The 20,263-nt window shown below is 35.5% G+C and overlaps 1 protein-coding gene across 5 annotated transcripts in view; it reads right to left on the bottom strand.

Moving 5' to 3' along the window:
* DLG2 (discs, large homolog 2 (Drosophila)) overlaps positions 1-20,263 on the bottom strand; it is a 916,021-nt gene that overhangs the window by 765,138 nt on the left and 130,620 nt on the right. The gene's annotated exons all lie outside the window — the stretch shown is intronic.

The raw sequence follows: 20,263 nt of genomic DNA on the forward strand, positions 1-20,263 counted from the left end.
TAACTATAAATAACCACATTTTCTTGATATTTCTGATTGTGCATTTTCATTCAAGTGAAATATAATCCAAGCTATTCTAAAATATATGACTGAGATGCTACAAAAAATAATCAAAGATTATTGCTTCCCTTAGAATTCTGTGATTATTTTTTGTAGTGAGGTGTAATAATACAAAATATGTATTGTGAGCTTACAAAGAACAAATCATCTAGGGGCAATGATACAATTACGAGGAAAATAATTTTCTTGTTTTTTTAAAAATGTTATGTTTGAACACTAAAATATGAGCTTAAAAATCACTGATAATGGTAGAACAACATTGTTTCATTTTTGAACAGTGAAATAGCATGAAAATGACTGCATCATCCGAGAAATACCTTTTTTTTTAGTGGCTCAAGCTCAGGTAATTCATCCCCATCATCCTTTTATTATCTTTATTGGAAAGCCCTGGACCATATAACCATACCTATGCACCTCAGTAGCAGTAAGAAAAGAGCAAAATAAGACACATTTTGAAGTGCTTAGTGACAAATTGTTTCAACCATCCAACCAATCCTTGTATTGATTTGAATTTACGGAGAGAAATACATTTTAAATACAGCCAGACACCTTAGATTTCCACAAATGTGCACAGAGGTCGTATGAAACGTTCGTTTAAAATAATCTAAAAGCTATTCCTTTCTCATTTTTATTTATCACATAATTCTTCTCAACCACACAAAACCTCTAAGCAAGAAAATTCTCAAACTGGTTGTTTCTTATTTCTGATACGTGTCCTGACAACATCATTGGAATTTAGGAAGCAGCCAGAAGGACTACATTTTAACTATAAAGCCATCCTTTTTGTAGGATTCTAACTTACATTTACTTTTCTATCTTTGAAGAATTTACACACAGGGAATGAGAGTTCTATGCAAGCAAGGCCCAGATAGACCTAACACAGAGCCTGGAAAGAAAATAATGAAGGAAAAGATAGTGAACGAATGAGTGACTGAACTAAGTAATTAATTTACTTGTGTAATTTATAAACACAGATATTTGTGGATTCTCTTTCACAAAAATATTTGAATGTAGTATCATCACCTAAAGGTGTTATTAAAATTATAACAAGTGAACACATAGAATGACAATGACAATGGACTTTACTTAGGTGTGTCCACCACCCACTCAGAGTTTGTTTTTGATTTTCTAATTACATGAACTAATTGGTGAATCACAATTTACTGTTTTACTACATTATCAAGCAGCCCTAAACTAAATTTGATTTTCTAGGCTTCAGCAACTTAATGACTCACAGAAAAGAACTTGATGATGTCAGAAAGCTTCAGTAGCTTTCTAGAGGGTTTTGTTTTGTATATGCAAAAATACAACACACACACACACACACACACACACACAGATTTCAAACTCCTTGTATATGTATGTTTCCAAATGAATGATTTTTAAAATAATTTTCTCTGATCGATAGGAAGAGGACAAAAGGGGAAGGCTGAATTAACGAGATATGTTTTCATTCCCTCAGTATGGCTCCATGAGGCTTTTCTTTGCTTCAGTGCTTCTGTAGAGTGAATCACTTCGCATTATTAAAGTGCTGCAAACCGGGAAGAAAAAATAACTTCCAAGAGAGAAAAACACGCCTCTAATAATAAATGTCTAAAGGTTCAGAGTCAAAGAAATTCTGTTAGAAAGTGCTTAAAAGACAGGAATATTTTAGTGGCATCCATTGCATAGTTGTGGCCTATCAAAACCTATGCTTAACATTTCTAGGATCATAAATGCTGACTCTTAGAGTTTTAGAAATATTACATATGCATAGCCTAATTGGTATTCCAAAGTTCCCCAGTCAGCTACATAAACTATTGCAGGCTTATATTTACCTCATGGGTCTTTCATTTTCAACTAAAGAAAATAATATCATTTGTCTAATTCAACAGTATCCAGGTTCTTTTCATAAGGAGGGAAGATGCCATCAAGGTTGGAATGTAACTTTTCTTTTAAAACAAAGCATCCCAGCCCGGTGGCTCACACCTGTAATCCCAGCACTTTGGGAGGCTGATGAAGGCAGATCACAAAGTCAGGAGTTCAAGACCAGCCTGGCCAATATGGTGAAACCCCGTCTCTAGTAAAAATACAAAAATTAGCTGGGCATAGTGGCGCGTGCCTGTAGTTGCAGCTACACTGGAGGCTGAGGCAGAAGAATTGCTTGAACCTGGGAGGTGGAGGTTACAGTGAGCCGAGATCGCACCACTACACTCCAGCCTGGGTGAAAGAGCAAGACCCCGACTCAAAAACAAAACAAACAACAACAACGACAAAGCATCCCATGTCTACCACAAGCTTTGGTGAACTTATAGAAGCATGAAGGGTTTTTAGCGTAGGTGAGGCATCATTTCAACCTTTACCTGAGGAGCATTTAAAGCATGGAATCATAGGAGCCAGTGAGGGAGTTCAGAAAAGACAATGGAAAGGCCCTAATCTCTATGCTCTCATTACAAGGAGAGCGTGGTCTATGTTCTGCCAAAGGACTCCTAAGACAAGAAAAGGCAAATATCTTGAGGGAAAGAATAAGACAGAACAAAAGAACTTAACAATACCCCCATAGGGCCTGGTGCAGTGGCTCATGCCTATAATTCCAGTACTTTGGGAGGCAGAAGCAGGCAGATCACAAGGTCAGGAGATCGATAACATCCTGGTCAACATGGTGAAACCCTGTCTCTACTAAAATACAAAAAATTATCTGGGCGTGGTAACATGCACCTGAGGCAGGGGAATGACTTGAACCTGGGAGGCAGAGGTTGCAGTGAGCCTAGATCGTGCCACTGTGCTCCAGCCTAGTGACAGAGTGAGACTCTGTCTAAAAAAAAAAAAAAAAAAAGCAGAAAAAAAAACCCAAAAATTATACCTCCATCTTAATTTGTGAAAATTTAGTGCCTTTTCAAACCAGTATACCAGTACAGTATTAAATAAATATTTAAATACTTATTTCAACTTTATTTCTAAATAAACTCTCTAGAGTGGTGTGGTTGCTTACTGAGTGATGAAACACCAAGAGGTATCTACAGTAATTCACCCCTAACTATAATCTTGTGTATCCTCACTCAGCAAAACCAAAACTGTTGTAAATGGCTCCCATTATTTTTGGTTGGTTTGCAAACAATCAATTGCTGTTTGAACTTTCCTTGGTGTCTCATTGTATTCCCGATCAGGTTATCGACACGATTTTCAATTCATGAAGTTCTTTTCCTGAAAAGAGTTCTGCTGAATCCATTTTTTTCTTGTACAGAAACACTTACAGTAATATTTAAGTACCTTGGTCATGTTTTATGCTACTGATAGTTTGGGGCCTGGAGAACTTCACAGCTGGGGGCTCTGTTATTCCAGTTCTAGCCCTAACTGTCACGGCCTCCTCTCCACTTTGAGAACTAGAAAAATAAGAGGATTGATATTTTCATAGACTTGGAGAGTCAGTCAAATAGATTAAACTTTTCAGTGTTTGAGAAACGTGTGTGTGTGTGTGTATATGGTGTGTGTGTGTTTCAGATACTTGATTTTTATGAACTTTATGGTTCTGTGGTGACAGCTGGTAGATTTCTCTGGTGGCCGGAAAATCAAACTAATATCACACATTGTCCTGTACTGTTCTGGGCATGTAGCCTTCCTAGAATCATATGACAGTTAAGTAAAGAGAGTGACCCACAGCCCACTCAAATTTAAACTTGGTATTTAAAGCTCTAATTTAATGAATGTTGAATGCATTAAATATTTGTTTTTCTCCAACAGCTTTTAGGTAATTTTACTGCCTTTTTTTTCTACTTTAGTGACATAGTAACCACTTGCCTGGATGATGATATAATTTGATTTTGAGATATATTTTTATCTCCTGAAAAGAGTTCTCCATAAATAACAAATGTGAACTATCCATATTTTAATGTTGTTTCATTGGAATCTTAAATAATAATTGCTCTGATTTTTTTTGTTTGTTCTTTGCCACTTTTGTAGTTTCATTAAGGCTAAGGATATACTAAACTCCAAAATGAATAATTTTTTTTTTTTTTTTGAGACGGAGTTTCAGTCTTGTCAACCAGGCTGGGGTACAGTGGTGTGATCTTGGCTCACTGCAAACTCCGCATCCCAGGTTTAAGTGATTCTTCTGCCTCAGCCTCCCAAGTAGCTGGGATTACAGGCATGCACCACCATGCCCAGCTAATTTTGTATATTTAGTAAGGATGACGTTTCACCATGTTGACCAGGCTGGTCTCAAACTTCTGACCTCAGGTGATCTGCCCACCTTGGCCACCCAAAGTGCTGGGATTACAGGTGTGAGCCACCATGGCTGGCCCAAGATAAATAAATTTTCACATGTCCCTGTCTCACATATTACAACAAGTGCTGAAACAAGGATATCAAAGCCTTCACTTTTTTAGACTAAACACAATTCTACCCAAAGAGCAATTATTAAGCATGCATAAAGTGCCAAGAACGGTGACAGATACTGAGAAAATATTTTAAGATATAGCCATATTCTAAAGAAACACATAACCTTTAAAGGGGCACCAAACCACAAATATATTAAGTCCTCATACAAGTGTGATATCTAATATTTAAAATATAGAGGTAGACTAAATCTGCAGTGCCACTATTGCCACATGCAAGGTATGTGCAGATCTATTTACTATTTGTCGTTTACATAGATTAAGTCAGTAGTAGAGAATATGATAGAAGATGTACTAATTCTCCTTATTATAAGTAATCATGATATAGTAAACAAGGTATACCTCTGATTATTATTGTTTTAGCATCTAGCACTACAATTGAACTTTGGGAGGAAAGTGATTATCACGCAAACTGGGACCACCAGTTCTTATGGCCTCTTGTCACTTCCAGAGTAACGTGGGGCAATGCCACTTTGCTTCATCCACAGATGCATCATATATCACAGTGGCTAGCAATGATGACTATGTAGTGAATAAGTAGATGAATCAATGAATCAATACATGAGATTTTTAGATGGCTTAAACCTGATCCACTCAAAGAAGACCTTGGTTGCTAATGGGGATGCCATGGCTACTGGGCCCAGGCCTTTTACCATTCCTTGTTTATTTATCCTCATCTCTGAGACTGGCTCCTCTCAGAAGCCCTGAATTACAGGGTCACACCATCATCAAATGCCGCAGCAAATCCACACACACACACACACACACACTCATTTGCATTCCTCTTTTTTAGTGCCTTGCCAATATTCATCCTTGCCTTCTTTTGGAGTATCTGTTATAGTAAATATGTCATGATGCATTACTGCTCTTTACACTTGACCCTATATACACTATGATACTCGGTAGGTAAAAACATGGCTTCCAGAGTAAGAAAAGACGGATTTGAATCCCCTTTCCAACATTTTTGATGAGTGTGAGTTTGGACAACTTTCTTAATCTCTTAAAACTTCAATTTCTTTATGTGCAGAATGGTACAAACAATAGTTGATTCTCCTATGGTTATTGCAAGGATTGAATTAGGTAATTTATATGAATTATCACACATCTTAAGTGATTAAAGAAATTTCAGCTAAAATCCCAAACAATTGTCTTCTCAGTTCCTACTTCATAAAATTCTTGGTAGGAATAAATAATACTACACATGTTAACTGTCCGGCACAAAGCAGGTCTTCAATAATGAGAGCTATTATTATTAGCTCTGGATACAAATCTATAAGGGTCACAAAATTTATTTTATCAAATACTGAATGTTTGCTAATTTCTTCAGTAATACATAACTTAAGCAAACAAATTTGTCTTTTTCTATAAAATCCACTAAAAGCCTTTCCTAACTCAAACATCTTTTTCTTGAACCAATCTAAGATACACTGCCTTGTGTGTAGGAATCACCTTAGTTTTTGTTCTCAAATTATGTAAATGTGGCCTTCACTCAAAATATTATTTTAGCCATGCGTGGTGGCTCAACCATATAATCTCAGCACTTTGGGAGACCGAGGCAGGTGGATCGCCTGAAGTCAGGAGTTTGTGATCAGCATAGCCAACATGATAAAACCCCGTCTCTACTAAAAATACAAAAATTAGCTGGGCATCATGGCTCATGCCTGTAGTTCCAGCTACTCTGGAGGCTGAGGCACGAGAATGGCTTGAAGCTGGGAGGCAGAGGTTGCAGTGAGCTGAGTTCACACCACTGCACTTCAGCCCGGGCAACAGAGTCTTAAAAAAAAAAAAAAATCTCAACTAAACTTTCTCCCAATCTTCTGTAAACTCACTCTTCATTTTAAAAAAATATTCCCTTGCCCAGTATTGATCATTATGTTGCTCTGCTGTCGGCACTCACTTTCTTAAGGCTATTCTCATAGCATTTCCTACATCCTCATCTTCATGAGAGCACAGGTTGTATATTATCCTTTTTTTGCCCTTGTACCTTCTGGAACCATGCCTTGTTCATAGTAGGTCTCCAAAAAAATCTTTAGACCCAAGTCACCTATGAACTCTAAAACTTGAGTTGTGTTTAAACCATATCTTTACATAAGTATGGGCAGCCCCTAACAACAGCTGCCCTTCCCCATGAAATATGGCTTGAATTTATCCTCCTATCTCAGGAAACTTTTGCAAATTTTTAAAATAATTTCCAACTTAAATACTGAATAAATTAAAACATCAATTGAATACATTAATACTTAGTACCTACCATGTACTAGGTATAATGATAAGCACTGGAGATACAAAGATGGGTGAAATATGGTTCCTGCCCTCAAATAACTCAGTCTAGCAGATAGAGACAACTGAATGGGAACATGTAACAAAGCTATACCAGTGCTATGGTAGATGTCTATAGACTGCAGCAGCTGCAGAGGTGACATAAAGGAGGTAATAGGTGATTTTACCGGCAGTGAGTCAGAAACGTTTTCATAGAGGAGATGGGATGAGCTGAGTATATTCATAGGCAGGTGTTCATGAGAATGTGCAGGCCTATCGAAGCAGAGGCAGCAATATTAACCACATCTTCAGAATGTTCTACTGGAACGAGCACTGGCCTTAGAGTCCAAATGCTTGCATTGTACTTTTGAGTCTGTGATTTCACATGCTAGGTGTAACCTTGGGCTTGTCATGATGCTTTAATTTTCTCATGCAGACAGATAACCTCTGAGGTCCCTCCCAGCTCTGACCTTCTAGCAACAGGGCTTTTCTTCCCATCTACTGCACCTGACCAATAGTTATTGCGATTTTTCTATTACTTTTTATTCTAAAGATCCTAGCTGGCAACCCATAATTTTGCCAGGTGGTATCTCTCTGACCACTGAATATCTCTGTCTTATCTCTTCTCTTTAATCTATAAAAGGCCTCAACAGGGAGGAAACTAAATAGTAGTATCACTTTCCAACTTGGCTCCACTCAAGGACATTACTATTAGCATGTTTTCCATTTCTACTCCTCAAAGATCTCAGGTTTCTGGGGGGAAAGAATAAGTAGCTGCTTCTCTCTAAAAAGGAAAAAAAGGTAAGAAAGTTTTGCTATATTTCAATCCAAAAGAAAAAACTTGAGGAGGCTGATGTTCTTTATTTCCATCTTTTTATCATACTTCACTACATTTTAAACATTTGTATAAATTTAAGAGGTATAAGTGCAGTTTTGTTACATGGATATATTGCTTAGTGGTGAAGTCTGGGCTTTTAGTGTAAGGATCACCTAAGGTACATTGTATCTATTGGGTAATTTCTTATCCCTCATTCTATCCCCACCTTCTCATCCTTCCAAAGTCTCTAATGTTTATTATTCCATACATTATATAGCTCCCACTTATAAGTGAGAATATGTGGTATTTTGACTCTGTTTCTGAGCTATTTTACTTAAGATAATGGCCTCCAGTTCTGTCCTTACTGCTGCAAAAGGCATTATTTCATTCTTTTTTATGGCTGAATAGTATTCCATTGCATACATGTACCAAATTTTCTTTATCCAATCATCCACTGATGGACACTGAGGTTAATTCCACATCTTTGCTATTGTGAATAGAGCCGCAATAAATAGATGAGTGCAGGTATCTTTTTGATATGGTGATTTATTTGCTTTGGGTAGATGCCCAGTATTGGGATTGCTGGGTCAAATTTTTCTCTGCTGAATATATGAAAATCAGTTGAGTGCTGAAAAAGTGAAAGGCATTCCATCAGAATATAAGCTCTAAATAGGACAAGACACATTACAAGAGCCCGAGGCTTGCATTAATACAACTAGATTGTCCATCACCTTCTTTAACTAATGTCCCTTCTCCTAGACTATCTTCACTAAAGATAGTGACCCAAAACAGGCCCCTTTTTCAAGTTATGAGACATTATCACACAGAAATTAAAAGCTTAGATTCTAGAATCTAAAAGACCTGGATTCCATAACAGTTCTGCACTTACAAGCTGTTAGAATCCATCTTTGTTATGAATTACACACATTTGTGTAAGTGTCAAAATTACTTATTTAAACACTTAGTAGTAAGCAAAAGATTTTCTGCTTAAGCCTTGTTGAGAACCTGTTTTAATGTAAAGTATACATCTAGTTATTTTATGAATACTGTGAAGTTATAATGAGACTGGTTTAAAATATGCAGTATTATAAAAAACTCATCATAGTTCATTATTCCTTTCTTTTAAATAAACACTCACAAGCTATAAAAACAATTATTGATATTCTTAGTTAAGATTCTGAGTTTGGTAAGACCACTATTCCTATTATTCACCTGAATTTGTTCTACCAGTAAACTCTAATTTCAAGTTAAAATTTCTAATCTTAATTAAAAAAACTTCTGAGCTCAGCAAATGCTAAATTATAGCTTCTACCACATAAAAAAATTAAATCAGTATACTATAATTTGTTCCATTCTTCGTACTTATTTATTTATTTATTTTTTTATGAGGTGGAGTCTTGCTCTGTTGCCCAGGCTGGAGTACAGTGGTGCAATCTCGGCTCACTGCAACCTCCACCTCCCAAGTTCAACCAATTCTCCTGCCTCAGCCTCCCAAGTAGCTGGGATTACAGACACCTGCCACCATGCCCAGCCAATTTTTGTATTTCTAGTAGAGGCGAGGTTTTGCCATTTTGGCCAGGCTGGTCTTGAACTCCTACCTTAGGTGATCCAACCGCCTTGGCCTCCCAAGGTGCTGGGATTACAGCTGTAAGCCACTGTGCAAGGCCCTTAAATAACTTTCTTTTAAAAAATGTTATCTGCCTTTGTTATGAAGTATTTATAACACACACAACTTTGGGTCTAGAAAAATAACCATAGACTTAATAACTATTATGTTTTTTTAATTTTAATTAGAAAGCACAGGTTTTTTTGTAATTAGTAACTATTAGCTATAAAAGTGTAATAAATTTTTATCAGTATTTCTGTCAGAAGAAAAAAAGAAAAATAGCTTAGGGTTCTTATATGTATAAAATAATTATTTTCTATATACAAAATTGTCTTGATTAAAGGCTTTTGTAACAAAGGAACAAATATAGTTACTTAGCATGTGCAAAACTGGATTTGCCCCTGATTTGGAAGGAGCCCATTTTCTCTCAGCTTTGCTCCCTTGTTTTGCACCATGTGCAGGATGGAGAATAACAGGTGGTTTTAATGCATTCACTTGGCTCCAGCCTGATGCAGGCTGTTTTGTTCTTTGGGTTTAAATATTTCATGAGTTTGTACATGCTCTCTGAGAACAGTAAATGGCTTTAAGAACACAATTGATCAATGATTGTAAGGCATCATGATACACAAGGTTTTTCCTCCAACAAATCTCCTCTCTCACCTCACCACCTGTCTATGCAAATCATGTGGTCATTTGCCAGCAAGTGTCCAAAAGAATCAAGAACTCAAAGCACATAGCCAAAATATTTAGGGAAATAAAAACTGAGTGCTAAGCCAAAAGACGAGACTTTACAAATATGGTGATCTATCCAGATAGTCAAGAATATTTTCTTTTACTTGGGTATAATATGACTGTATCATGAGGGAAAATATCAGTGTTCTCCACTTCATCCCCTCTCTCTCCTCAGTCCTCTGCAGTTTTTGTTTTGTGTTCCACTATTATACAAAAGTTGAACCCAAAATAATCAACAAAAACCTTTTCACATTTAAATACAATGATCTTTCCCAGTCTTCATTCGCCCTGGCTTTCATATAGTATTTGGCACTGGAGTGACCACCCACCACTTGCAAGTTCCCTTCCCTTCCCTTCTCTTCCATCACAGGTTCTATCCTTGCTAGTTTCCTCCCTACTGCTCTGTCCACAGCAGTGACGATCATTTATTTTACTCGTGCCAGATATTAATATTTGCCAAGCTCTGTCGCTTGTTGTTTTTATAATCTACCTGAGTTGTCACTTCACCTCCCACCCCCCGCTTTTTTTTTTTTCTGAGTAAATACTTAAGTATTGCCCTGGTCTCAATACATCTAAAACAGAACTGATCCTCTTGCCTAATTGTAACCATAATTTCCTTCAGTCTACCAGTCTACTTTATATCTCTGTTAAGGAGATTTTTTTTTTGTCATATACATTCTTTACATTTGTTATCAATTCCCACCATCCTATTTCATGTCCAAATTATCACTTTCTTAAGAACATTGGTATAACTTCCTAAAAATATTTATTCCCCTATTGATTTTCAACATCAATCTATTCTTCATATCCTTTGAGGTTTATTTTCCTAAAATGTTTCATCATGGAATTCTGCTGCTCAAGTAGCTGCAATAATTTTTTAATCCCCAGAGAACATTTCATGCCGTCCACCACCTGTCCCCAACCTTTCTACCTAAATACCCTGTTTCTCATCTTCAAAAACATTTTCTAGCCAAGCAATTGTGCTGAACACCTCCTCCCTTTGGTATCTTTACAAATGCCACATACGCTGCCTTAAATACCTTAATTCAATCTATGTTCATTAAAATTCTAATTAATGCAGAAAAATATTTTTGAATGCCTAAAATTTCCCATGTATTAGGTTAGGTCCTAGGGCTATAGTGGTAAACAAAACACGGCCTCTGCCTTTACGGAGCTGCGTTCTACTGGGGGTGTGGCAAGCTTCCATTTTTACCAACCAAAGACTGTCTTGTCCATTAAATCAAAAATATTTTTCTTATCGATACCTTGGAAATCATAACTCTGTTATCCCCAGAAAAATGCTAATAATAATAAAAATGATAACTATTACTACTGCTGCTACTATTGCTACTACTGCATTTTGTTAAATATGTAGTACATGCCAGACACTACCTTAAGTTCATCTAATAATTATAACAATTTTGAGAGCTTAGCATTTTAATATTGATTTTACTATTAAAGAAGCTAGTTTCGAAGGTAAACAATTTTTTCAAGGTTATGCATTCATAAGAAGCATGAAACTAGGAGAATCTTGTTCATCCTCATCGTTACTTAGTGACGGAAAGTATATGCTCAATATAAGTTTGTTGAACAAAATTAGCAAACGAGTGCCTATAAGGATGGAGAAAGAAATGGAAATATCTAGTGTCTGAATCCAGTATCTGATATTAAAACACTAATTTTTCTTTCTGGTCATACATAGCAGAGCACCTCTCTTACTATACTTGTGGTCTTCCTCTTGCCAGCTTCTTGTATTGTCATTTCTCTTCCCTGACATACTGTCCTCTTGCACAGATGGGGCACTATCTTTTAGATTTGTGTTTCTTTGATGACACCTATTGTAATTGAACTTATATTTGCCCATGGTAGCCGCATTATAAATTGCTATTGAAGAAATAAATGGATTGACTCTTATGCTAAGAGTTTTTTTACTTGCTGTATATCTTTAAAATCCCTTTTATTCAAAAATCCTACCACTGTCACTTTCCAAAGGAGTAAACTGCCTTAATTTCTCTCTAATCATTTTACTTCAAATCCTGCTAACAATGAGCTGTATCCCTTTTCATCTAAATATAGGTCACCCTTTCAGCAGCTTTCAAGATCAATTCATCAATCAACAAATATTTATTGAGTGACTACCCCCACCTTCTTTGCTATCTCATATAATCTCTTTTCATCCCATCTAAAAAGCACATCACTATCTTCACAACCTTGGAAAAAGAGCTATAGAGCCACATCGCCCTGCTCCTTCATCTGAAGTTCTGTGATTTTGGAAAAATGCTCCAGGCTGCTTGTTACAACAAAGGTCACACCAATATTTCCAGATCAGCTACTAAGGGAAAGCATTCTGCTGCTTTATTTTTATTTCACCTTTTTCAAAGTACTTTAGGACCGTGACAAGGACTGCTTATTAATAGGTTTTGCCCCCTACCCCATGTCCAACCCAGCTGATAACATAGAAATTGTAAGGTTTAAAGTTGTTTATATCTAACATTTTTAGACTATGCTAATAACAGTATTATTAATTTTCATACTATTTTCACATACATCATTGCATTGGATTCTTATAATGACTGTATATATTTTGATATTTTAAAAAATTTCCTGCAAGCAATAGCCATCAGTTTCCTCCACTTACTATCCCCCTCCCCCTAGCAGACATGTACATACATGCCACACTGTTCTCTTTTAAGAAAGATGAAGAGGCAGAAATTAAATATGCCAATAGCAGACCTAGAAAAAAACTTAAATAATTGTAGTTAATATTTCTGAAGATTTACTATATGCTAAGCAGTAAAGCTTATATAATATATATTTACATATAATTATAGATAAGCATATTTCATATATAACATATAAGCTTTACCGCTTAGTGCATGTATATGTATGTATACACATATACACATACGTATATGCACGGGGAAGTTGTGTTCAATATTCATACAGAAGACTTGACTTACCCTGTTTTTCTCTGTTAGATTCAATTAACTTAGAAGTCTAAAGTGACAAAAAAGTATAAGCAATATATTTTTCAAAGAAAAATGTAGAAATTTCTACATATCTATTAGTATTTCTCAGACTTGATCCAGGAGTTTGAAAGGGGTCACACATACTGAAGTTGTGATTATTATAATAGCTAGTCAGGTTAAGGCGTTCTGGACTCTGAGTTGTATGCACCAATTCTATCTCTAGAAGTCCCAGAGATAGAATTTCTCTATCTCTGGACACCTTTCTTTGTTGACCTTTAAGTATCCTGTCACAGCATGAACTAGGACACTGATAGGATAAGTTTCTAACAGTGCATGCTTAAGCATAGCTCACCACTGCTTGCTTGCTTGTTCACTCTCTCTCTTTTCTTTTCTTTTCTTTTCTTTGTATCTTCTTGGAACAGGAAGACTCAAAAGGGTACCAGAAAAATTTTCACTTGCGTTGTATTAACTAAACTACAGATACACTTTTAATATAGTAAACAAATGTTAATCAGACAACAAAGTTTTAGCAAAAAGCATCAAGGATTGAAAGCAGTTGGTAGGACAGGGAGAAGAGATGGAAGAAAACTAAAATTATATTTTCATTATACTCTTCTTTTTCTTAATGATCTTCTGCTTAGGATCATTTCGCTTGCCAAGTTTTCTCTGTATAATTCCTACTCAGCCTTTAAAAAATCTTCCATGATTCTCCTCTCCTTCCATCTAATACCACCACAAACCCTGCCTTTCTTTCTCTAGTCCTCCTACACACTCTCATACACACATATGCATGCACACACATAGACAGGCCAGGCTCTGCTAATGCTGTTTCTCTGTGTTTATAGAGTACTTCTGTAGATTCTTTTTGCTCTGATTATATTATCAGGCTGTGTTAAATATCAGCTCAAGCTTTGGATTCAGTCAGACATGTAAGCTAATCCTAAATTGGCCTCTTATTAATTTTTGTGACTTTAGAAAAGTTACATAGCCTGAGTTCCTCCTCAGTAAACTATGATACTAGTCATACTTACTTCAATAAGGTTGTTAGGGATTATAAATGAAGTAAGAAGCAAAGCACAGTTCTCAACTGCTCATACTCTAGAAACATTTCCTACGTTTGACTCTGCCAATTAAGAGCTGTGATATATCTGCCTGAGTTTTCTCAACTGTAAGTGGGGTTAAAACGAATATCAAGGGTTGTGAAGGTTAAATGAATTAGTAAATTAGTGTAAATTAAATGAATTAGTAAATTAGTGTAAATTAAATAAATTAGTAAAACACTTGGAACAGTAGTCTAGCACATGATAAATGTTATTATTACACTGTTCATTATTATTATAGAATGGTGGAATAGGGAACTCAGCAAATCCTGTCCCCAAAGAACAACTTTAAAACTGGGTGGAAATTGTCAACAATAGCCATTTCTGGACTTTGAAAACTGACTAAGGACATATAGCAAAATGATTGATTAAAAATGATTGATTAAAAAAAAAACAACTGCTGAATGTTAGTTAACAACGGTGAGATTCTGTGTTGTTCCAGTCTGGGGCTGCACATTGCCCCATCTCTCCCCATCCCACAAAATTCTGTGGGTACAGTAGTTCTACCAGCAGAAAATGCTATGAAAACCATCAGCTTTTCTGCCAGAGGGGACCAACTTCATTTGGGGCAGAATGTGGGAAAATCCCATGCATAGTTGTTGAAAACAATAGTGATTTCTGTGGCAAACATCAGAGAAAGCAAAAATGGAAGTAGTCTAAGGTTACAATACTGGCTGGTGCAGTCAACATGCTGTCTACAGTAGCCAGAAATTAACAGAACAATTTGGGTACTTAGAGAGTTATGTTAGGCTTCGAGAGCTCCTATATTTCCATGGCAGACTGGAAGTTTGAGTGCGTATGAAAGGTCATGCATATCCTCAGGGGACTACAGAAGGCCCTAGCAATCAACACATCCCTGTCTGAATGTGAGACCTTGCACAAATGCACAGGAGATAGGAAAAGGAAGGCCTATTCGAAAATAAAATCTCAGGCCAAGTTGTAAGCTGCTTGAATGTAAACACATTCCCTGGCCCACTCACAAATCCATTGGTGAAGGATGGAAGGCTTACTGGCTCAAGGTGTTTCAGCAAAACCTTTCACCAATCACTGGCTCACCATCTAACTACACTGATCTGAAGGCACTGCTACAATGCCAGACATCAACAACAACAACAGATAGACTCATCAGAGATATCAGTAGCTATATATTGCAGGGGAAACAGAATCTACAGATATAGCATGTGACTAAACTAACATATAAAAACCCCCAAAATCTGGAGCCGGTAAGAGAGAAGAGGGCAAATCAGAATCTCTAATTGCTTTTATCTTATATGTTAGAGTTTTTAAAAAAATATAGGAGACATGCAAAAAAAGGAAAGCATGATGATCCATAAATAAGAAAGTAGACAATAAATAGAAGCTATTTCTCAGGCATTCTAGATGTTGGAATTAGCTAACAAAAACATCAAAGCAGCCATAAATATGTGCAAAGAACTAAAAGAGCCATTTTAAAAAATTAAAGGAAAGTATGACAACAATGACACATCAAATGGAAAATATTAACAAAGACATTGAAATTATAAAATAAAATCTCATGAAAATTTTGGAGTCAAAAACTGAAATAATAAATTTGCTAGAGTTGGGGACTGATGGCCTACTACATAAACAGCTTAGAAGTTGCCATTCTGTTGTAACAACAAATAAAAAGCTAAACAAACTGACAAATCAACTACTATTGTTAGATCTATCAGAGAAGTTAAGTTACAAGGCAAATCACTGCCCCCAAAACTAGAGATAGTTAGACACAAAGAATCACCAATTATCAGAGCAAAAACCAATGGGCAGATACCTCCTTGGGAACCAGTGCCAGGGTAGAAAAACCTAAACTATAATTGATGAATTGCTAAAGGCTCAATGTGAACAACTCTGAGAGTCATAAACTCCAGGGGGACCTGTCATAGGGCTGCCACACTTTTCTGAGTTTTACCGCGAAAAGCTCTATGAGGCCTTCATATTGAATATTAGAAGAAAGGCTACTAGTGCTTCAGGCAGGGAAGAGGAAAAGGAATCATTTTGAAGTTAGAGCATTCAGTGCCTCTTAATAAAGGCTTCCCTCAGGAGAAACTACTTTACCAGAGCCTAACCTATTGGGGTTTTATCAGGGTCTAACATAACTGGGGAAAGGGAAATACCCAAGTCCAGACCCTCTAGCCATCCTGTCTCACCTAAAATTGGGGGTAAGGAGGACAACAGAGAAGCACTGGTGAAATTTACAATCCAGATAGACAAAATCACCAAAATGCTGAAACCTAATCACAGGAATAAAGCATGCTTTCCTCCCCAATACCTTAACACTACATTACCAAAGATCTATTCAAAGCAGCTCTTTTACTTAGTTCATTATGTCATTTTAAACAAAAAATGACAAGACATACTAAAAATTAAAAAAATACAGTATGAAGGGACTCAACAAATATCATAACCAGAGTCAAATATGGTGGAAATGTTTGAATTATGATTAGTATACTAAAGGCTGTAATGAAAAAACTGGACAACATGCAAGGACAGATGAATAATGTAAGCAGAGAGATAAATTCTAGGAAAGAATAAAAATGGAACGCTGGAGGTAATATAGTAAAGAAATTAAGAATGCTTTTGATGGGCTCTTTAGCAGACCTTACATGGCTGAGAAAAGAATCCCTTAGTTTGAGGTTACAATAATAGAAACTTCCAAAATTGAAAAACAGAGAAAAAAAGACATGACACAAAACAAAACAAAATAAGCAGTAGAGAATATTTAAGAAATGTGAGACATCTACAAAGGTGTAACATAAGCATAATAGAAATTCCGGAAGGATACAAAACAGAGAAAGAAACAGAAGCAATATTTGAAGCAAAATGACTGAGGATTTCACCCAAATTAATGTCAGACAACAAACCACAGATCCAGGAACCTCAGAGAACACCAAACAGAATAAATGCCAAAACAAACAAACACACAATCAAACAGAAAATCCTCCTACTCCCAATAAATTACATCTAGGCATATAAAATTCAAACTTCAGAAAATCAAGGATCATATATATAATCATATTACAGATACATATGATTATATATAAGTGAAATGAGTAATACAAGAAACTGCATGGAGGAATTGGGAATACTTTGTTATAAGATACTTATACTACTTGTGCAGTGGTGAAGTGTTATTTGAAAGTGAATTTGGATTGGTTGTAAATGTGTAGTGCAAATTCTACGGCAACCATCAAAAAAGTAAAAGAAGAAGTATAATTGATATATTAACAAAGAAAATAAATAATACAAAATGCTACTTAAAACCAAAAAAGGCAGAAAAAGTGTGGAAGACAAAATTAGGATGAAAGAACAAGACAATAATTAGAAAATGGTAACAGATATGGCAGATATTAATCCAAGTAGTAAATACATCAATAATCACTTTAAATATCAATGGTATAAATACATCAATTCAATAGCCAAGATTTTCAAAGTAAACTAGATTAAAAAGCAAGACATGACTGTATGTTGTCTACAAGAAAAACACCTCAAATGTAAAGAGAACTATAGATAAAAAGTAAGTGAATGGAGAAAGATATATCGTAATAACACTAATCAAAAGAAAGAGGGAGTAGCTATATTAATTACAGGCAGAGTAGATATCAAAGCAACAAAAATTATCAGAGATAAATAGAGGCATTATATAATAATAAAGTAGTCAATACTTGGAGAAGATGTAACAATCCTTAATATGTATGGGCTGAAAAACAGAGTGCCAAAATACATGGGGGTAAAATCCTATAGAATAGCAAGGAGAAATAAATGAATCCACTATTGTAGCTGGAGACTTGAACACCCCTCTATCAAAAATGGATGGGTCTAGCAGGCATAAAATCAGTAAGGATATATTTGAACTCCATGGAACCATCAAACAACTGATATAATGCACATCCATAGACTACTTCATTCAATGACAGCAAATTACACGTTCTTCTCAAACTCACATGAAACAGTCACCAGTATAGACCAAATTCCAAGCCATAAAACAAACCTTAACAAGTTTAAAAGAATAGAAATGATACAATGTCTGCTCTTACACCACAATATAATTAGACTAGAAATCAATAATGGGAAGAGAGCTGGAAAATTATGAAATACGTGGAGATGAAACAACACATGGGTAAAAGAAGAAATCTGAAGAGAAATTGGAAAGTATTTTGAACTAAATGAAATTGAATACATGATGTTTTATCCAGCCTGGGCAATATAGGGAGATCCCATCTCCTAAAAAAAAAGATAAAAGAAAAAAAAAGGCAGTCATGGTGACTCATGCCTGTGGTCCCAGCTACTTGAAAGGCTGAGGCAGGAAGAACATTTTCCCAGGAGGTCAAGGCTACAGTGAGCACTGATCATGCCACTGCACTCCAGCCTGGGTGACAAAATGAGACCTTGTCTCAAAAAAGAAAAAAAAAGAAAGAAAGAAAGAAAAGAATAGAAAATACAATGTATTAAAATTCATAAGCTTCAGTAGTCACAGTGTTTAGAGGGAAATTCATAGCACTGAATGTATATAAATGAAGAAACATCTAAAATCAATAATCTAAGTTTCTACTTTAGAAAACTTGAAAAGGAAGGGCAAATTAAAACCAAAGCAAGCAGAAAAAAAGAAGTAAAAGTTACAGAAGATCAAGAAAATTGAAAACAGAAAATCAATATAGAAAATCAACAAAATCCTGGCTACTTTTTGAAAAGATCAATAAAATTGATAAGCCTCTAGCTAGGCTAACTAAGAAAAAAAGATGAGAAAATTGCTAATATTAGAAAAGAAACAGGAAACATCACTACTGATTTCATGGTCATTAAAAAGATAATAAGAGAATATACTGAATAACTTTACGCAGACAAATTTTATAATCAAGGTGAAACGAACTGTTTTGTTGAAAGACACAATGTACCACAACTCAAAGAATATAAAATAGACAATCTGAATAGGCTTATATCTATTGAAGAAATTGAATCAATAATAACCTTCCCAAACAGAAAGCATCAGGCCCAGATGGGTTCACAGGTGAATCCTAACAATCATTTAATGAATAAATTACACCGATTCTCTACAATCTCTTCCAGAAGAGAGAAGCAGAAAAAATACTAACTCATACTTTCTAACTCATAAAATTTTCAACAATAAAAGTGAACTATACTGTTAACTATGGACTTTGAGTGATAATGATGTGTCAATATAGGTTCATCAGTTGTAACAAATTTACCACTCAGTTGGGGATGTCAATGCAGGTGTGAGGAGGGCCTGTGTGTGTGTTAGGTGGGGAGGAAGTATATGGTAACCCTTTGTACTTTTCATTTAGTTATGCTATGAACCTAAAACTGCTCTTAAAAATTTTATTAATTAAAAAAATTCACTAGAGCAGCTCAACAGTAGATTTGAGTTGACAAGAAAAAGCATAAGTAAACTTGGAAATCTATCAATGGAAATGTTTCTAAGTCAAGACTGCTAAAAAAACAATTCAGTCTTTTGTTTACTTGGGATTGTCTTTATTTCCCTTTGAATTTTGAAGGATTGTTTTTCTGGATCCAAAATTCTTGGTTATCAGTTCTTTTAGCATTTTAGATATGTTATTCCAATTGCCTGTGGCCATTATTGTTTCTAATTATAAGTCAAATGTTAACCTTATGTAGTTACCTTCTCTGTGATAAGTTGGTTTTCTCTTGCTGTTTCTAAGATTTTATCTTTGCCTTTCACTTTTGAGCATTTGAATACTACATGTGTAGTTGTGGATCACTTTGCGTTTATCCTGCTTAAAGTTTGTTGAGTTTTTCAAGTGTATAAATGACTGTTTTTCATCAGCTTTTGGAAGTCTGGGGCCTTTATATTTTCAAATAATTTTTCTATCCATTTCTTTTGTTTTTATTTCTCTGTACTTCCATTATACATATATTGGTGTGCTGTCCCACAGGTTTCTGAAAATCTATTCATTTTTCATTAAAAATGAATGCAAATGTAAACCTAAGAGAGCTGGAGCAGCTATACTGATATCAGACAAAGTAGAATTTAGGACAAAGAAAGTCTTACTAAAGACAAAGAACATTTATAATAATATAGCCAATTCATCAGAGAAAGAAAATAATTATTATTAATAATAATACCATATAATAGGTATTCAATAAATATTTGTTAGATTGAAGTTTGTCAGATCTAAATCTTTCAGGCTGGGAAAAATCCTAGGGGCATTATGAACAACCTCTAATACCCCACAGAGTTCTATGAATATTAGATAAGTTAGCATATTATCTGTCTCTGAACACTCCTCCTATCTAGATTGCCAGTTCGCATTACAGGCTCCAAATATAATCAGAATGAAAGAGAATGGATTTTT

Source organism: Mandrillus leucophaeus, unplaced genomic scaffold (genome assembly GCF_000951045.1).
Source record: "Mandrillus leucophaeus isolate KB7577 unplaced genomic scaffold, Mleu.le_1.0 Scaffold512, whole genome shotgun sequence".
Taxonomy (NCBI): Eukaryota; Metazoa; Chordata; class Mammalia; order Primates; family Cercopithecidae; genus Mandrillus; species Mandrillus leucophaeus.